Genomic DNA, 21,264 nt, shown 5'->3' on the forward strand with positions numbered 1-21,264 from the left:
AAGATCAAAGATAATCGGGTTTCTATCTCCAGGATTATTTGAGGAGGCACAATGTAACCCAAAATGTATTGTTCTGTGGTACAGGTGTATACATCATTAAGTTTATAGAGTCTCAGGCCAAAAACCACTCATCTGAACACTTCCCCCAAGACACAAACCATCTACCTACTAATCCAAGATGACAAAATATACACCACATGTATGAACTAGTGCACCACAAAGGATCTTTTTTTAAAAGTCCTTTAAAAAAGCACTGAGGAAAATGAAGAATGTCATTTTTTCTCATTTAATTTAAAAAGTTCAAATTTTTTTCTTTCAGATTTTGTACTCAAAATATCAGTTTTCAGACCAAAGCAAATTTTTACTACAGAAATAGTCGTCTAACACTTGAGTTAGAGCAGCATGAATCTGTATAGCTATAGTTAATACTCTCATGCCTAAATCAGACATAAAATTCATGCTACTATATCAGTGAATTGACCTGAGTTTGACCTCTGCTTTAGGTGAGTGATATGATTCATATGCCATCTACAATTATGGTTGTTGTAGAAGGTAGCAATGACTTTACATGTGATCAGCATGGTTGTTTATTTAAATGGAGATAGGCTTCTAGCGAAAAATATTGATTTTATATATACTGTTTAAAAATTGTGAATGCATCACTGAAGAATTACTAACCAAAAACAGCACTTTGGAAAATTCAGATTAGACTTGGCAGATCACCTTTTACATGTTCCAGTTCGCTATCATTCAAATCAGGATTTATTACACTTCATAAAGAGTCAGTATATTTTTATCTTGGCTATGACGACAGTGCAGTGCAAAAAAAGACAGTGGGCCAAATTCTGCTCTTAATGATACCATTGTCAATCTGGGTAATTCAAATGAAGTTGTTATATTTACACCAGTGTAACTGAGAGAAGAACTTGGCTTGCTTTTTATACAACTGTAGTTCAGGTTTCAGTTTTGCTAGGTTATAGCCAAACTTATGGGCCAAATTATGTAAATATGTTGTATAGCTACAAAAATGGTTGCATATTAATGTTGCAAAGGCTGAGTTTGCATCCCTTTTTTGGCAGACTCTGGCTCTATATACAGCTTCACTTGTCATATTGTCTCTGATTAGAACAGAAATAATCCGGGGGGGGGGGGAGTGCACAGGTGGAATTATGAAGTCAAGAAGCACATGTGCAGAAAAAGACGGTTACTCACCATAGTAACTGTTGTTCTTCGAGATGTGTTGCTCCTATCCATTCCAGTCAGGTGTGCGCGCCGCGCGTGCACGGCATCTCGGAACTTTTTTACCCTAGCAACTCCAGCGGGCCGGCTGGCGCCCCCTGGAGTGGCGCCGCTATGGCGCCTGTTATATACCTCAGCCGGCCCGTCCGCTCCTCAGTTCCTTCTTGCCGGCTACTCCGACAGTGGGGAAGGAGGGCGGGTCTGGAATGGATAGGAGCAACACATCTCGAAGAACAACAGTTACTACGGTGAGTAACCGTCTTTTCTTCTTCGAGTGATTGCTCCTATGCATTCCAGTCAGGTGATTCCCAAGCCTTACCTAGGCGGTGGGGTCGGAGTGAGACGTGGTGGAATGTAATACTGCGGAGCCGAAGGCTGCGACGTCTCGAGACTGCTGCACCAACGCGTAGTGGGAGGCGAAGGTGTGGACCGAAGACCAGGTGGCCGCTCGACAGATGTCCTGGATGGGAGCATGGGCCAGGAAGGCGGCGGACGAGGCGTGCGCTCTCGTCGAGTGAGCGGTGAGGCGGCATGGTGGCACGCGAGCAAGCTCGTAGCATGTCCGAATGCATGCTGTAACCCATGAGGAAATCCGTTGGGAGGAGATCGGCTCGCCTTTCATACGATCAGCCACCGCTACGAACAGCTGGGTCGAACGCCGGAAGGGCTTCGTCCGCTCGATGTAAAAAGCGAGCGCCCTGCGGACGTCGAGGGTGTGAAGCTGTTGCTCCCGAGGCGAGGCATGCGGCTTCGGGAAGAAGACCGGGAGGAAGATCTCCTGATTGAGGTGGAAGGCTGACACCACTTTTGGGAGGAAAGCCGGATGTGGTCGAAGCTGCACCTTGTCCCCGTGGAAGACGGTGTATGGCAGACTAACCGTTAGAGCACGGAGCTCAGCGACTCGCCTCGCTGATGTAATGGCGACGAGGAAGGCAGTCTTCTAGGAGAGGTAGAGCAGGGAGCACGTGGCCAAAGGCTCGAAGGGGGGACCCATCAGCTTGGCCAGCACGAGGTTCAAATCCCAGGCTGGGGCAGGATGCCGCACCGGCAGGTACAAGCGGTCCAGGCCTTTAAGGAAGCGGGAAACCATCTGGTTGGAGAAGATGGACTGACCTTCCACAGATGGACGAAAGGCGGACACTGCTGCCAGGTGAACTCTCAAGGAGGAGACTGCAAGACCTTGCTCCTTAAGGTACCAGAGGTAGTCCAGGATGGTAGGGATAGGGACTACGAAGGGATTGAGGCCTCGCTGGTCACACCAGAGCGCGAACCGCTTCCATTTCGCCAGATAGGTGGAGCGAGTGGAAGGCTTTCTGCTCTCTAGCAGGACTTGTTGTACTGCCGCCGAACAGTCCCTCTCTGCGTGGGTCAACCACGCAGGTACCAAGCTGTAAGATGGAGGGACTGCAGGTTCGGGTGGCGGAGTCTGCCGAAGTCCTGGGTGATGAGGTCCGGCCACAACGGAAGGGGGATGGGATCCCGAACGGAGAGCTCGAGCAGCAGGGTGTACCAGTGCTGCCTCGGCCAGGCCGGAGCCACGAGAATGACGCTGGCTTTGTCCCTCCGAAGCTTCTGCAGCACTCGGTGTACGAGCGGGAACGGAGGGAAGGCGTAGAGGAGGTGATCCTTTCAGGAATACAGGAAGGCGTCCGACAGGGAGCCCGGCGAGTGACCCCGGAACGAGCAAAACAGGTGGCACTTCCTGTTCTCCTTGGACACGAATAGGTCTACTTGGGGAAACCCCCACCTCTGGAAGATTGTGTGTACTACATCGGGACGGAGGGACCACTCGTGGGAGAGGAACGACCTGCTGAGATGGTCGGCCAGCGTGTTCTGCACTCCCGGAAGAAAGGACGCTTCCAGGTGAATGGAGTGTATCACGCAGAAGTCCCACAGGAGCATCGCTTCCTTGCAGAGGAGGGAGGAGCGGGCTCCGCCTTGTTTGTTCACGTAGAACATAGCTGACGTATTGTCCGTGAACACTGTCACACAGCGGCCTTGCAGGTGGGTGCAGAAGGTGCGACAGGCCAGACGGATCGCTCGCAGCTCGCGGACATTGATGTGCAGAGCGAGCTCCTGGGGCGACCACAGACCTTGGGTGAGCTCCCCAACCGAGCGCTGAGGCATCCGTGGTCAGAGAGGCGGACGGGCGAGGAGGATGGAACGGGACTCCCGCACAGACAATCTCCGGGTCTAGCCACCAGTTGAGGGACTCGAGTGTTGGCCTGGAGACTGTGACCACCATATCGATGGGATCTCGATGCGGCCGGTACACCGACGCGAGCCAAGACTGGAATGGGCGGAGGTGAAGTCGCGCGTACGCGGTGACGTACGTGCATGATGCCATGTGGCCCAGGAGGCGGAGGCAGGAGCGCACCGTCGTGGTTGGGAAGGAGACGAGGTCCCGGATGAGGGAGACCATCGTCTGATGTCGAGATCGCGGTAGGCAAGCCCGGGCCAACGAGAAGTCGAGGACCGCTCCAATGAACTCCACCCGCTGCGACGGGATCAAGGTGGACTTCTCGGTGTTGATGAGAAGACCGAGACGTCGGAAGAGGGACAGTATATCTGTCAACTGGCCCATCACCAGCTGTCGAGACTGTCCGCGAACCAGCCAGTCGTCGAGATACGGGTAGACATGTATTCGACGACGGCGGAGGGCTGCGGCAACCACCGCCATGCATTTGGTAAATACCCTTGGTGCGGTGGAGAGCCCGAACGGCAACACGGCGAACTGGTAGTGTGCGTTGTTGACCACAAACCGGAGGTAACGTCGATGGGGAGGATAGATCGCGACACGGAAGTAGGTGTCCTTCATGTCGAGGGCGGCAAACCAGTCTCCCGGATCCAGAGCGGGAATGATGGTCCCCAAGGTGACCATGCGAAACTTGGGCTTGAACAGGTACTTGTTCAACTCGCGAAGGTCCAGGATAGGACGTAGCCCCCCTTTCGCTTTGGGGATGAGAAAATAACGGGAGTAGAATCCCCTGCCCCGCCTGTCTTGAGGCACTACTTCTATGGCATCCACGCTCAACAGAGTCTGGACCTCTTGTAAGAGGACTTGCTCATGAGAGGGGTCCCTGAAGAGGGACAGGGAGGGTGGGTGGGAAGGCGGGGGTGAAACAAATTGAAGGCGGTATCCCGACTGGACTGTTTGAAGCACCCAGTTGTCCGTTGTTAATTGGGACCACGCCGAAAAGAAATGGGAAAGGCGGTTGTAAAATAAAGGGGTAGGATCCGGTAGGGAGAGTGATCGGCCGTCCTCGGGCGTCCCATCAAAAGGCCTGCTTGGACCCCTGAGGGGCCTTGGAAGAGGCCTGGCCCTGGCTACGCCTATTGCCGGAAGGACGACGGCGATTTGGAGGCGGTCGCTGGCTATTGTACGGGCGGTAGCGTTGTTGGTGGAAGGACCGTGGGGGTTGCTGCCGGAAGGACCTGCACTGTGTTGCCGGCGTGTGCATCCCTAGGGTGCGGATGGCAATGCGACCGTCTTTCAGGGTCTGGATCCGGGAATCAGTCTTCTCGGAGAAGAGACCCTGAGTGTCAAACGGCAGGTCCTGTAGTGTATATTGCACCTCCGGCGGCAGGGTGGAGGACTGCAGCCAGGCGATGCGCCGCATCGTCACGCCGGAGGCTAAGGTCCGAGCTCCCGAGTCCGCAGCGTCAAGGGCGGCCGTGATGGGGACCTGGACGATTTCTTTCCCTCGTCCAACATCGCCGAGAACTCCTGGCGGGAGGCTGTTGGCAGGAGCTCTGTAAACTTCGCCAGGGACGTCATGATGTCAAAGACGTACCTGGCGAGGAGGACCATCTGGTTGGCAATGCGCATCTGTAGGCCGCCCACCGAGTAGATTTTGCGGCCTAACAGGTCCATGCGCCGCGCGTCCTTCGACTTGGGCGCAGGGGCAGGTTGACCGTGCCTCTCCCTGTCGTTAACAGACTGGACGACCAACGAGTCCGGGGTTGGGTGAGTATAGAGATACTCATAGCCCGTGGGGGGGACTGAATATTTCCGCTCGACCCCACGAGCCGTAGGGGGGATGGACGGAGGCGTCTGCCAAAGTGTGGTGGCGTTTTTCTGTATTGTTCGCACAAACGGTAACGCCACTCGCACGGGAGCCTCTGCACCAACGACGTTCGTGATAGGGTCCTCGTCCTCCTGAACCTCCGCCACCAGAAGAGCCATAGCCGTCGCCACGCGGCGAAGCAGGTCTTGATGGGCCTTCAGGTCTATAGGCAGTGGCTCCTTGGTAGACGCTCCGGCCACTGCCTCGTCTGGTGAGGAGGACGAGGACAAGCCCTGGACAGCGACCTCCGTCGAAGGACCTGCGGACTGTTCATCGGCTGGGTCGGGCTGTATGGTCCCCTCGCGGTCAGGGTCACGTGTAGGAGAAGGGGGCGGCCGGCTAATCGTCGCCTCTGGAACCCTGCGCTCGGAAGCAGGAGCTTTCGGGGGCAATGGCACCCCCTGAGCCTCGTACTGGGCCCATGGCACCCAGAATCCCCACTGCTGTGCCCCTTGAGGTTGGCCGTGCGGGGTAGGCGGAAGGCGGGCAGTGCTGTCCACCGCAGAGGCGACCGATGCAGAGCGGGATGGCCATGGCGGTGCCGAGGCGCTGATCGATTGCGCCGTCGATCGAGGCAGTCCGGCCCCGGACGGTGCCGAGGATCGGTGCCGGTCGTCATGGTACCGGGACGGTGACCGAGACCAACGCGTGCCGCGGTGCCGGGAGCTCGACCGGTGCCAGGAGCTCGACCGGGAATCGGACCTGCGGTGCCGGGAGCGGCTGCGCCGGGAACGGTGCCGGGACGGAGACCTTTGTCGGTGCCGACGCGATGGCGATCGGGACCTGGTGCGACGCCGGGAGTGCGACCGGTACCGTGATGACGAGCGGTACCGGGACTTCGACCGACGTCGAGACGGCGATCGGTACCGCGATGGCGAGCGGTGCCGAGATCGCGATCGACGGGACGGTGATCTACGGCGGGACCGGGAACGTGACCGGGAGGGTCGTCCGTGCCGTCTGTCTGGAGAGGGCGGCCGGAGCATCATGGCCGGTTTTCCTGCCGACACTACAGCCCGCGCCGGCGGTGCCGGGGGCCGGAGGCTCGGTGCCTCTATGAGCTGTATTAGCTCGCGCGCCGAGGAGAATGTCTCCGGCGTAGATGGCAGCCTGGGCTCGACCACGGTCGGTGCCGGGGAGCGTGGCGATGCCGGACTCGACGGCCCTTGCGGCGCCGGAGTCAATGGCCCGGTGCACATCTTGTGCACAGCCACCGCAGGGGTCGCAGGTGGCGCAATCGTCTTCGCTGAGTCCTCAGCGTGGGCCTTAGCAAGTGCCTTCGCCAGCTTGTGTTTTCTTGAGGCCGAGAGCGAGCGGTGCCGGGACTTCAGAGCCGCTGGCTGAGGCAGTGGGCCTGCAGTGCCGGAGCGGCTTGGTGCCGCCGGTGCACTCTGCACCGAAGAAGCGCTCGGTGCCGGCGCGGCCGGTGCCGGGGGCTGGAGCGACGCCTCCATTAGGAGTTGTTTCAATCGAATGTCCCGCTCCTTTCGAGTTCGCGGCTTGAAGGAGGAACAGAAAGAACACTTATCTGTTCGGTGTCCTTCGCCCAGGCAACGGAGGCAGGCGTCGTGTGGGTCCCCGACTGGCATAGGCCTCTGGCACGCTGCGCAGGGCTTAAAGCCCGGTGCCTTGGGCATGAGCCCACACCGGGGGAGGAAAGGGAGAGGATACCCCCCTTAACCCTATCTTAAAACCTAACTAACTAACTATGAAAACTATCTACACTAAGTACTAACGAACTATATACAAAGAACAGTAGCGAGAGCTAGGGTAGTGGAGGACAGAGAGCACTCCACAGTTCCAACTGGCCGTCACGGGCGGTAAGAAGGAACTGAGGAGTGGACGGGCCAGCTGAGGTATATAACAGGCGCCATAGCGGCGCCACTCCAGGGGGCGCCAGCCGGCCCGCCGGAGTTGCTAGGGTAAAAAAGTTCCGAGATGCCATGCACGCGCGGCGCGCACACCTGACTGGAATGCATAGGAGCAATCACTCGAAGAAGAACATATAGATCACAGTTCTTGACCCTTAGGACCCATCTCAGAATGTTCCTTGTTTCTCCTGTCAGTGAGTTCTGCAGGGAGACAGATTCAAGGCAGAAAATTTCACTTCTCCCTCCCCCACTGCCCTGTTGTACACAAGTTTCCTGGCAGGCACCTGTGTGCAATCCCCTGCTAGTATTTGACCCATAAACTTATGTTACTGTGAAAAGGTTTGCATACAACATTTCATAACTGTTAACTGGATTTAGAACTAAATTACCTGTTGACTGAATGTTGTTCAGTTGGTACTGGTGATATTATAACCAGTCCAACTTAATGGTTTGTTCATAATTCATACCATGTAAAAGTCAAAGAAATATATTTATATAGGCTGAGGCTACAAAACTTATTTACAGATATTTCTTATCTAAAGTTCTTTTAAAGACTGGCTGACTGCACCACAGAAAACTGCATTTTATTCAATAATCACACTGTTTCTATATCAGCTACTTTCTACATCTTCTTTCCCCATTTTTCATTACTAGGAACTTTTGAAGGAAAACAGGATCTTTGTAGTTTAGGAGTACATCTGTTCCTGCTGCTTACTCCTCACTTTGAAGTTACAATCCTTTGTGACATTACTATAGCTGCTATTGTAATGACGCAAAGGATTATTTGCTGAATTCTGTAAGGTGCCAAGTGCCACTGGCTGATGAGGGTGTTCAGTGCATGACGTGACTGGGCTCATAATCATATATCTATACAACAATATACTGTAACATTACAAGGACTGAAACTTCGTCAAGAAAAAGAAGTTGGAGTTGACTGTCCAACAGAGGACAATTCTAGAATATCTGTAATCAATCGCACAAAGAAATCTTCCTGATTTCTTAATTCCTCTGTCACACAGAGATCATATTCTCAATTTGTTGTCCCAATGTTTTCATCTCATTTTCCATCATCAAATATCAAAGCTATATAATAATGACTAAATGAACACTATTTTCTTTGTCCATTGCTTGAGACCTGATCTTCTCAAATTTACTATCCATGCAGAACCTTGATTCCCTAGAGATATCTAGACCCAGCTTAATCAACTGATTGCTGTAAGCTAACATTTCAGAAATTCTCTATAGATTTTCATATAATGGAAGTTATTTGCATAGTGTCCTTCATAAAAGGTATCACAAAATGTTTCATTCTTAGAAATACAATAGAAATATAGCTTTAAAGAACAGTTTGTCTCATTCAAATAGAAATGACATACAGAGCTGCAGAGAAAAACAGGCACAGAAAAACAATGTATATGCATTTTTCCTGCATTTAACTATTACTGAAGACTAGTGACAGGAAGAATGGAAGTATGCAGTGTTAGGGAAGGGAAAGGGAAATAGGTTTCAGGATCAGTCTAAACCATAAAGAAGAGTTTTAAGGCAACAGCATAAAAGGAAGTAAGTGAGTGACTTAGAGAGAGGGAAACAAAATGGGTCAGGAGAAGTGAGAGAGACACGGTCATTGTGAAAAGCCACAGAGGAGGGTCAGGGGGAAAAGCGAAGGTTAGAAAAGTAGAGTCATCAGAGTAGACAGATTTGGTGGGATGAGATGAGTAGTCAAAGAATATTTTAAAAACAGGAGGAAAACCTACAATGTGATTGTCAAGGCTGATTCCCCACTCTGTCACTCCGAGAGCAGGAAGTGGGGGGTCCACAAGGATTTTAAAAATTAATACTGGCCACTCCAGGCTTGTATTAAACGCCCAAGGTTACAGCTTTTTCTGACCTTGGCTTGGTAAATGCTGCCACCACCCACATGCAAAAAAAACCCTTTGAACCCAGGAAGGAGCACTTGGGAATTCCTCCCAGTGGGCTACCCTCAAGCCCTTTCACTCCCCATCCCAGGTAGAGCTGAGAAAGAAAACAAAGGAAATTAGCTGTGGCTATCAGCTAATCAAACAACATGCACAAACCTCTTAGGACACCAAAACTCCAATCCAGTTCTTTAAAAAGGTCAATTTTATTAAAAACAAAAAGGAAAAAAAAATATATCTGGAACTTAGGCTTTTTGTTAGATCTTAAAAGAAACAATTACAAAAATTAAGCACCCAAAATAGCTTTCTTGGAGGTTCAGCTTAAAGGTTACAAGCAAACAAAAGCATCAGGGTTAGCACAGAGGAGATCCACAAGCCAAAATAAGAAATAAACCTGTTAGCTCTCACTAAACATTCCCTATCCTAATTATTTCTTCTAGGTATGGAAGATACTTCTTCATACCTGGTTCAAACCTTACACAGCATTTCTGCTTATAGCATTACTGCTCTGTGTCCCTGCAGCCCAGAGAACAACAGATGAAGAGAAAGTTTCTTTCCCATTTTTAAAAAGTTATAGTCTTCCCATTGGCTCTTTTGGTCAGGTGCCCACACCTTTTCTTTTACCTGTGGGCTTGTTAACCCTTTATAGGTAAAGCACGCAGAGAACAGCTACCAAGACAGATTTTACAGCTAACTGGCTGGCTGGGTGTCCATAAAAGGGGGACACACCCTTCATTTATCACAGTGATGGATAGGAAGATAGAAGAAGTCACTGAGAATGTGGTGGCACATTTTTATTAACTAAAAACCAGAAGTTGTAGAAGTGGTGCCTTTAACATGAAGACCCAAGAGGCAAATAGCCAGAGAATCTCCATTCAGAGCTACCATATCAGCTGGGAGGGAAGGTGGCATCTCTTAAGGAGTTTTCAGCTGTTCTACCCATTGTTGAAGTAGCATGTTTGTAGAATCAGGTGGGGCTGATCTGGGGTCATGCAGCTTCCCCTACTGCTCCTGTAGACTAACCTAGTTCCCCTTCCCCCAAAAGGCCCACAGTTGGAAAATATTGCCCTATAGCCTAAATATTCCTTGTACAAATTTAAAGCATCATTTAAAGTGAACTATAAACTAGTGAAGCACTTTATAGAAACAGGAATGACTAATGTCAAGGTATTGGTTTATCAATTGTTTACATTTGTATCTTTTACAAACAAAATTATGAATACAGTGACCCTGCCAATGGGAATAGGACATTGTACAATCTTTTAGTCGTTTTTAAAAATGACTAAAACATTCTATTAAAAACCATCTTTGTTAAAAACTAAATATTTGTAGGATCTGGTACACCAGAAAGGGGAAGAAATGTAACAAATATCAGGACAACAGTTGTTCTAAGGCACCCTAAGGAAGGGAAACATTTTTACTATATATGTTTTTAAAAGTCAGGAGAGACAGACTGAGCAGATTACAAGGCGGAGTTCCTCACTCTAAGAACCCAGTTATCCTCTTATCCCCGTATAACTCCAGTGATATCAATAGGGTTTCTCATTGACATCAAGATGAAATCCAGGCCTCTGCCTCTGAAAGGCATGTGTACAAGCACAGACTCCCATCAGGATGAAACTGTAACAGGAGGTCTCAAAGGTAGCCAAGCACCATATTATTAAGGACTTTTAAAATCAACTGTACCAGTTTATAACCAATCTGCCACATTATAGGCAGTCAATGTTAGAACAAGATTAAGCATGATGTGTTTGCAGTTGCTCAGTTCAGTGGATAAATGCTGCTGTGTTGTGAAAAAGTGTCTGCAAGAGACAGAAGCCTTGCAGTAAGCCCTACTAAGAGGGAATTATACTAATTAAGGCTTGTAGTCACAAGGACACATGTTGCTGTTGCAATAGGTTACTTGTATGCTGTTGCAACACATGTTATCTGTTGGCTTTAAACAATCCTACTACGTAGGATTCTAATATGAATTTAAAAAGGAAAAATATAGTTTTACTGCATGCTAAGAAAAATTAGAATTTCTAATTTAAACAGAAAATGTTAAAAGAAAATAGATTTAAAATGTCTACTAGTAAAGCTGAGAGCTTTAAAACTGTGAAAACAGAATTTCAGATGGTAATCAAGATTTCCACTTGCCTTGTAAAATACATACTTTAAGGGCTATATCATCTAGCTTGCCAAAGGGTTACAAACAGACTTAAAGGCAGCAGAAAAGAGACAGCTGCATTGGAGGAGGAGCCAGCCACAAGAAATCTGTGTAAGTGGAACATTTAGGTCTCATACACCACAGAATATTGCTCCATGTGGAACTCTCCATGTCAGCATCAAGGAGGAAGGGTGGGAGTGGATCAGATCTGGGAAGATATGTGGACATGTCCAGTGGGTCTGCAATTATTTATATCCTTTAGCGAATAAGTCACTTGCCAAAATGTGCGTTGTGACTCTTCATTGAGCCACAGCAGCTATTGCTGCAATTAGGCTCCAACAGTTTGTACGGTTGTGCAGGTGCTCCAGGACTTGCCCATGGCTTTAGGTAGGATGGGAGAATTCCTTTCTCCAACCATTGTAGGTGCCATGAGCAAATCTCATTTTAATAGGCTTTGTGCAGAGAACCAGGATTTGACCCTAGTAAACACACAGGAAACCCCACTGCTTTCCTTCTGATTAGTATTGTTATTAATCAGAGCAAATAATATTATTAGAACTTGTCTTCAATCAGGAAAAGCAGGAGAATTTCTTGGTTAGCAATGGTTTGTATGAAAATACCAAGCTCTAGGCAGAATCAACCTGTGGAACCTTGCCAGCGGATATTCTGAAGGCCAAGACTATAACAGGTTTAAAAAAAGAACTAGGTAAGTTCATGGAGGATAGGTCCATCAATGGCTATTAGCCAGGATGGGCAGTGATGGTGTCCCTAGCCTCTGTTTGCCAGAAGCTGGGAATGGGCGACAGGGGATGGATCCCTTGATGATTACCTGTCTGTTCATTCCCTCTGAAGCACCTGGCATAGGGCACTGTCAGAAGACAGGATACAGTGCTAGATGAACCTTTGTCTGACCCAGTATGGCCATTCTCATGTTCTTATATTATCCACCTGCCTATTCAGGCCAAGGGGCTGATATCCTGAATATTAATACAGGCTTTAGTGTCCAACAGAGTCCTAAAAGTTGTAAACTATCTTGACCCAGTGGAAGAAAAAACAGAATATCAAATATAAAAAATATTACCATTTAAGGCCAACACTTGCAAAAGCTTGGGCAGACACAAACAGTTGTTTAGGGGGGCTTTAGAGTTAAAGCTGTGTGCCCAGAGGTCTTTCAAAGCTGGCATTTGGTTGTGCACAAGTTGTCTGAGGCCATGTCTAAACTATGGAATTTTTGAAAATTAAAAATACCCACTTGTGCTAACAGCAGTAAGAACCTAAGCAGTGTGAAGCCAAACCAAAGGGACTTTTTCCCTAAAATGCCATAGTGTAAACGATCTTGAGTACTTATATAACTCCCAGTACCATAGTATCTGAGTGTCTCACACTCTTTTTAATACAGCTATCTTCAAAACACCCCTGTGAGGTAGGGGTACCCAAACAATATTTTCAGAAGGGCCTGTTCGGGGTGTTCAAAAGTAAGTTTTTTGAGCCATGAAGAAAAGCCAGGAGGTACAGGTTAGGGTGCTAAAGCAGCAGCCCTTGCACTGGCTCTTTGCATGTGTGCAGCCTGAAGACAGACATCACACAGAGCAAGGACTCTCTCATACACCCCTTGGAGAGAGATGGACACAGGAATGGAGAAAGAGATACAGAAAGAAACAGACAGGATTTACTGAAGATTTATAGGATTAGTCTAGGAAAGATGGAGGAGAGTCGGGACTAGGATAGGTGAAGGGAAGAAGTAGAAATAGTTGCCACTCACATACTGGAATTTCATGTGGGAGGCACCTTGTGGAGGTGCAGGAGTGGGGGTGAGGTAGAGGGGTAGCTTGAGGAAGAGGAAGCAGTACAGGACCTGACTATGTGAGGACTGTATAAAAAGTGAGGTGGCAGGAAATTGAGAGGCTTAGAGAAGGTGCTGTAACCTTCATGGATTCTGTGAGCCTTAGAGGGCCTTCCTCAACCTTGCTGAGCCACAAGTTACCCCAAAACCACTCAGCAAAACTGGGATGAGCTGAATGTTGACTAAAGAGGCTGACCTAAAAAAGCCAGACCCCTTCTTATCTGCGTCAAGGTCACTGAACTCAGGGCCTTTCAAAGGACCATTGGGGACACTACTAACATCAGCCAGTGAGTTGCTTCTGTGTAGAGGACTTCCTAAATCTGTGATCTGCATGATTATAGACCCACATTAATTTCTTTATGGATGGGCAGACACACCATCAAGTTATACAGGAATTCTAAGCCATGGATGACTTCCCATCTGTAGTGGCACGTGGTGCATATCTCTGTGATAATATCAAGGGGAAACTATGCCATCTGTAGTACTGCCAACACCAGGCATTTGAAAATTATGAGGCTGGGCCCAAAAAAGTAATGAGATTGTCTTACAAACAATGAGATTTGTTTAAAAATAATTGTGTTCTTTTTATTTGCTTTCTGTTTTTTGAGCCTTCAGGGTGCACTTGGTTCATGTGTTCAAACTTTTCCCCACAACCATGAAGTCTATAAACATACTTTTATAAAAAAAGAAAGCTGAGATTTTCACATAATGTCTAGACTCCAGGAGCTGAGAGGTTTTTTTTTAAACATAAAATGTTTCAAGAGTTTGCACCACTGAGTATGAAATAGAAAATGTACCTAATTCCATGGATATGATGGCTGTACCATATGTGACACACAGATAGTGTATACAGCTGTGCTAGATCATTACCCAGAATCATGCCACTACTTCCACATTCTGCCTTTTTCTCCTATAGTATGTAACCAATTTACAACCACAACTTACTGCCTTTGCTTTATAGTGGCAGAGTGTCTTGAGCACTCAAGAGAAGGGCTACTTCTTAATTATGTTGTCAACTTCAGTGCAACTTCAGTGCAACTGGCAGGGCTGGATAAAGCACACGAGAACTAGGGGTCACCAAATGACATTAATGGGCAGCAGGATTAAAACAAACAAAAGGAAGCGTTTTTTTTTCACACAGTGCACAATCAACCTGTGGAACTCTTTGCCAGAGGATGTTGTGAAGGCCAAGACTATAACAGGGTTCAAAAAATAACTAAAGTTCATGGAGGATAGGTCCATCAATGACTATTAGACAGGATGGGCAGGGATGGTGTCCCTGGCTTCTGTTTGCCCGAAGCTGGGTATGGGTAACGGGATGGATCACTTTGGTGATTACCTGTTCTGTTCATTCCCTCCGGGGCACCTGGCACTGGCCACTGTCAGAAGACAGGATACTGGGCTAGATGGACCTTTGGTCTGACCCAGTATGGCCATTCTTATCTAGGGCCCCTCTTGACAAATAACTAAATCAGCTAAAACCTATCACGGTACTCTCACTTGGACTTGCAGGTCTCCCTTAAAATATCAATAGTACTATTTTCAGAAGACTGAGAGTCCATTTGTTCTGGCAGAGTTAGGTACGGGAGCTCAGTTGTCTTAACACGTGGTTGTTGCCTAACAGACCTTCGCAGGGAAAAGGGCATGGAAAACACCATTTTCCACCAACCCATTAGATTGGGGATAATGGGGACTAGAGATTATATGTCTAAACTTCACTAAAAATTGCTTAAGCTCATTGCCACCAAACTGCAGCCCATTATCAAACATTACTATGTCACTTATACCATGTCTAGCAAAACAGATTTGACATACACAATCACCAGTTTAGCAGTAGTATCTCCTAGTAAAGCTATCTCAGGGAAATTAGAATAATAGTCTAGAATGCATCTTTTCCCAAGTAAATGTAAACAAATCTATGCCTACTTTGCTCCAAAGGATCAATGTTTCCTGTGCCACCAGCATGGGCTCTTTTGCTTAACTCATCATGTATTTTTGGCATGTGCAATAGGTCTTGACAACTTCCTCAATGTCACTGTTTATCTGAGACCGGTATAAAACATCTGCAGCCTACTGACGCAATAACATCTGCCTGACTTTAGAGAGAGCCTGAAACAATTGTTCTGAGAGATGTGAGCTACAGCCTGCCTCTTAATGGGGCCTTAACACAAACACCCACTTTTGAAGGGCCCTCCAACAAAGCACTCCGCGTATGGAAGGAGAAAAGTGCAGCAGGCCCAGCCTACCCACCCAGGCAGATACTCTTCCGACCCTCAAGGGGAGGGATGCCCCTGACACTGCTCATGGAGTGGAGTTGTCCCTGCCCGACTAGCCGCTGGCTCTCCAGGGTGGGACCACAAGGGAGCTTCAGCTATGGTATGTCTAGGAGTAGGACTTGATTGTCTCAGTCAGTAGCTGGGCTTCTTCATGTCCTCTTATCCTCTCTGCTTCTGTCTTATCATTTGTGCCTGCCCCAACCTTTATGAGTTTGGCCACTCTTCACTGGAAATAACCATTACTTGAAAATAATCTGCTTTTACACTGCTCTTTACTGGGTGTCCAAGCTTCATTAGTATACTGCCAGTTACCGCTTTATTGTGCATCTGGTGGCTGTTTCTGCTCAGCCTTAAACACTAAGGATATTTGCATGGGCACTTTGAAAATCCCACCAAGTACTGTATTCTCAAGCAATCTGGGAGCAGCCAAATCCAAGCTGGGCACATAATTTGCTCACACTAGTGCCCTTTGATGGGGACCCAAACAGTTATTTGCATCTACCTAATATTTTAAAATATTGCCATGGTGTATAGAACCTGCCCCTTCTCTGCTTCTTATTCTATTTCTGCAACCTGTGAGTACAGAATATATTCAGCTTAAACAGTGACTAACTCCTGTTCCTGATCTCTATCTCCTAGGCTTTTTTATTTGTTCAGATGCTGTTGAGACAATGCTGTCCATGCAGTCCACAGATTCCCCTCAGAGGATTGCTGAAGCATCTAAAATGGACTGGGAGAAGGGGAGTGGCAGTGATATTCAGAAACAAGGAGAACAGCAATGCCAGGAGAGCAGAGCACCATATACAAGTAATAGTGAAGCTTTGAAAATACATTCTCAATATTGGGTCCCCCAGCCATAGGTGGACTCCCATCCACAGAGATTTGCAAAGAGCATGCACTGCTCACATTCTGCTTCCCTTTTTTGTCTGAGTGCCCAAAACTGGGCATCCAAATTCCTCTGCGCAGATGTAAGGTAAAATAAAGAAATAATTTAGTATGAGATCGGTACCACAGATGACAAAATCGCAACTTAGTACTCTTCTCCAGCTTGTTAATGATAATGGGACAGCTGTACATCAGGTGCTCAAGCAAACATCTTTCAGCCTCGTGCTTAACAACGCACCTGAGGCATTTGGATTTCACATTATGTTCTGTGTGTTTGTTACTTATATATATTTTTTTAATTGGATACTTCAGTGTTGAATCTCAACCTGTGTATGGCAACAGGTGCACCTTTGGCTGCTGAGGAAATTAAGCCAGTATTAGAAATGGCACAAAGTGAAGATGGCAGCTGACAATATATTAACATATGCCAGATGCATTTAGAATCAGAAAATGTTATGCTGTGCAGAGAAAGTTTTTGTGCTACCCTATTTCAACTACATATAAATATCCACTTCTGCCAACTGAAAGTAGCTGTGAAATATCTAAAAGCAAACAGTAACTATCAGTTTCTATATCCTCTATAAAAGAGGCATATTTATTTTAAAGGATGATGCAATTCTACTTTAGACACAGATCATAGTTCGCAGAGTTACAACAGACTATATTGCATCATGTATCCTGCATAAACCCTGCTTGCAACATGGCATTTATCATAATGTGCTATCTATTTACATTAATGTATTTTAAGCACTTTTAAAACAGTTTTCAGGTCCACATTTTTGTTTCCTTAATCCTTTGCAATCAATGGTCAGTGATTCATTCTTTGGTCTGGAGAATGTGGTTCTGAAGCCCTAAACTCTAGTCGTTCTTTGCATTGGCCACAGTTGGTCATATAAGAGCAACTTGGAGGCTATGCTATAGGGTGGCGCCAGGTCCCTGCTACTTTGAGGAGCTAGGCAAGACTAAGAAACACAAAATTTGATCACTTGCTTGGTGATGTCAGTCTTAAGGACGTTTTAAAGAATCACATATTTTTGTTAATTCCACTGCACCGTGATGCACTTTTTTTCCTGTTATTTCTATTCACATCACTGCTGATTACTCAGATATCTGTGTGTAAACAGAACCTTTCTCATTTATAATTAGCCTTCTTCTCTGACTGATTAAGGAACATGCTTGGAATGAGAATATGCTTAAACAGAATGCTTCTATTTAAATTCATATAACTTGATAAGCAGCAATTAGATACACAGGAAAAATACTTCAAAGTCAAAATGGGGTAGTGAAGAAATAAGTTTTGAGTGCTAGAGTACAACAGAGATACTCTAAAGAAGTTAGCTTTTTGCCCTTCCAGGTTGCAAAATATCCTAGTGCCAGTCAGTACCTGATTTATATAAGATTTCATTTGGAACCCTTTTAAAGTGGAAATCACCTATGCTTACAAGCATGCATTGCTAAAGAATTAATTGTCCAGGAAGTCTGTTACTCCAAATATACAGTTATCACATTAGATACACCTCCTTCACTATATATTGTGCTTAGGCAATTCCTAAGACAGAATGCTTTGAAACTGTATCTGAAGTTGTATAACCGACACCATCTAATTTTAATGTTCCACTTTTCCCCTACTTATTATTGCTACTAAAATGCTGGAAAGGAGGGTTTCTTTCTAGTTAACCAAAAATAAGGATTTTTCTTGACAGACTTTTATTTTCAATTTTTCTGCATTAATTTAAATTATATAATGTGAGTTAGTGTGGCCTAGTAGCTAGAATAAATGACCTGGAAATCAGGACTCCTATGTTCTATTCTTATCTCTTCATTTGATTCACTGAATGATGCTGGACAATTATCCTCAAGGATAAATCTCAGTGATGCACAGTGAATATTTTAACAAGAGTTTCCTGCAAAAATGTTCTCCCTTAGCGTGTGATAAACCCATGTACCAGGGCCAGCCAGTGGTGCATGTGCTTGCAGAGAAGAAGGATAAGGGAGGGGATAGTGTATTCAAATGGAAGAGCAAAAAGCAAATGAACAAAGGCCCTTTGTCATAACCATAATCAAGGAGAGAGGTGACAGAATGTGTCATGTTTGTATCATGTGCATTTCACTAGAAATGTTTGTACTTTTTTGTTCCAAGAAAAATATACTAAGGTCACAATTGTGCTTACTCACATAAGTAGTCCCACTTACGTCAAGTACTGTGTGAGTAGGGGTTCCAGCACTAGGTCTTGAGTTACAGACGATATAGCACAGTGCTCAATTTGTGTAATTTGAAATAGAACTGGGGATTGATTGTGTGAAGACTTACTAGAGGGTTTTGGCTGCATCCTTCCCAGAGACATTGGCTAATATAGCTGTGATTTGGTGTAATCTAGTACATTCCAAAGGCAAAAATATGCACTTCAGAAGGTTTTCGGTTGTCTGTTTCTTTGTTTTCAGCCTCCAAAGATAAGTAATCTCTGGCAAAGCTTAGCCAGTTAGTATTAAATTTTAACACTGTCCACTACAGGCAGGGAAATTACTTCCACTCAATCTTCAATTTGGTAGTAAAATCTCCAAAGACTCTGAGGGCACCTTTGAGCACACTACTAATCATTCTGACCCTCAGTTTATCCATCTGTAAAGTTAGAATATTACCTCTCTCACAAGAAAACTGAAGCTTAATTGAATGAGTAAGAGGGAGATTAAGGTGTTGATTTTGATTAATTTGAATGGATGTATGTATTTGAAAAAATGGTAATTTTTTAAATGTACACACAGGCACTTTGAAAAATCACAAATTAATCTTTTATTGGACCAACTTCTGTGGGTGAAAGAGACAAGCTTTGGAGCTACACAGAGCTCTTCTTCAGGTCAGGCTCTTTGTAGCTTGAAAGCTTGTCTCTTTCACCAGCAGAAGTGGCCTTGTCTCTCTAGTATCTTGGGACCAAGAAATCTACAGCACTGTATCAATAAATTAATTGATAGCACATTAAGATCTTTGGAAATAAATAGGGTACAAAGGCTAACTTCATATAAATTAGAAAATTAAAGATTTAATAATTACTGAAATCCTGTTAAAGAATTTTCCACAACATGTGTGTTACCCTGTGTTGTTCTTGCTTTTTTCTATAAAACGTATCAATTAACAATTATGAAAATTCTCTGTTATGATGGGCTGTGTCAAAGTATTTGATGTTTTAATTTAATTTTAAGTTACAAGACTTCTACATACAGCGGGTAACATCCCTAAATTTTCAAAGTGTGAGGGAGAGTTTTAGCTATGCATTTTCCATTGATTTGAATTATATGGCTAAAATTTCATGCAAGGCTTTGAAAATTCAGGAACCAATTACTAACAGAGCTAGAAGAGAGACAGAATGGGCCATAACCATGGTTTAGTAGTTCTCTGGTGGGCCTGTAAATTTCAGAAGAATTTAGGTTTTCATTTAAAATAAATTAAGTTTCTAACCCTTATGGCTGAAACCTTTGAAATGTGACAATTAGCAGCACTGTTTTGCTGAATCTATTGACCTCTTTAACAATAGCCGAGAGGTGGATTGACCTATTTCAGTAGAAGTTAATTCTGAAGCCTAATTATGCTGATTTAAATGTCAACTTTATTAACTATTCCACTGCTGATAATTTTAGAAGAAATAATTAATATATGCACATCTACTGTGGCTAGAAAATATAACAGTAAGAAATGGAAAACATTTATGAGATCATATAATTATCCCTTAAAAACAATGCAGGATTGTTCCCTGCAGTCTAATCTTCAGGATTTTGTCTATTTTAGATTGGAATGTCCAAAGTGAGATTATTCACAGTTTAACAGCTCTCACCATTAAAAGTTTTCCTGATTTTTTTTTTAATTCCTAAATATTTCAACCCATTACTCCTAGTTATATCTGAAGGCTGAAAGAAGCCACCATGCAATGGGGAACAGAAGTCACCAAGCGTGAGAGAAAGAGAGCCCTAACATTCTAACATCCATAAACATAAGCTTTCAGTGTAAGTGCCAGCTTGCCAATTGAACCATTTAAGTTAACCAGTTCACTTATCTCAAATGAAGAATAGTTTAAAATTAGTAGAAGCAGACCTAAGATAATATACTGGGTAACCTTTTCTTCTTGTGTCTCTGATGGGTGATTTGGCAAATAGATAGCAGCTGTTTTACATGTGGAAGGGGAGATCTTATCTGCAAAGATAGCCAGAGTTATGTCTTTCCACATTCTGTTACATGCTCCCCTCCTGGAGGTCAGGTATTAGCTTTCCCCAAGCACTATAAACCTCTGTCATATGAGCATAGCATACACAGGCTGGATATTAGGAAACACTATTTCACTAGGAGGGTGGTGAAGCACTGGAATGGGTTACCTAGGGATGTGGTGGAATCTCCATCTTTAGACGTTTTTAAGGCTTGGCTTGACAAAGCCTTAGCTAGGATGATTTAGTTGGTGTTGGTCCTGCTTTGAACAGGGGATTGGACTAGATGACCTCCTGAGGTCTCTTCCAACCCTCTGATTCTACAGCTACTATGCTGCTTTTTTGTCAAATGGCTTTTTAGCTGTCCCCCTGAAGCTGTGCTTTGTGATTCTTTCAATTGGATTCATAGAGCACAAACAGCCTTCACTTATGCTTTTGGCTTCCATTACATTCCCCCCCCCTAAAGTAAATATGCAGTCTTCCTCAACTCCTCCCCATTTTGCTCAAGCCACACCCTTTTTATATTATAACACTTTGCTATATGATGTGTAGGAGAGGAGGGAATATACTTGTATCCATTATTGCCTCTCTGTATGCCCTTCCTCCAGTCTCTTCTCTGTGAGACTAAGGGCATTTTTCTCATTCTGTACTGCATAAGCGGAGGGGAGTATAAAGCTCTAAATTATAGATACCAGTCTGAATTCTGAAGACATAAATGGGTATTGCCTCATTCACCATTTTTTCCCCCAAGCATACACAGGTTTTGAAAACATTACCCTTTCTATGAACCAGACAGAAGCATTAACATTAAACCACATGATCAAGAACTG

The 21,264-nt window shown here is 45.5% G+C and overlaps 1 protein-coding gene across 5 annotated transcripts in view; it reads right to left on the minus strand.

Annotated features, from left to right (window-relative positions):
* The window catches only part of NRG4 (neuregulin 4), a 70,034-nt gene that overhangs the window by 23,767 nt on the left and 25,003 nt on the right, over positions 1–21,264 (minus strand). The gene's annotated exons all lie outside the window — the stretch shown is intronic.

The sequence above is a fragment of the Mauremys mutica genome, chromosome 11, assembly GCF_020497125.1.
Source record: "Mauremys mutica isolate MM-2020 ecotype Southern chromosome 11, ASM2049712v1, whole genome shotgun sequence".
NCBI lineage: Eukaryota > Metazoa > Chordata > Testudines > Geoemydidae > Mauremys > Mauremys mutica.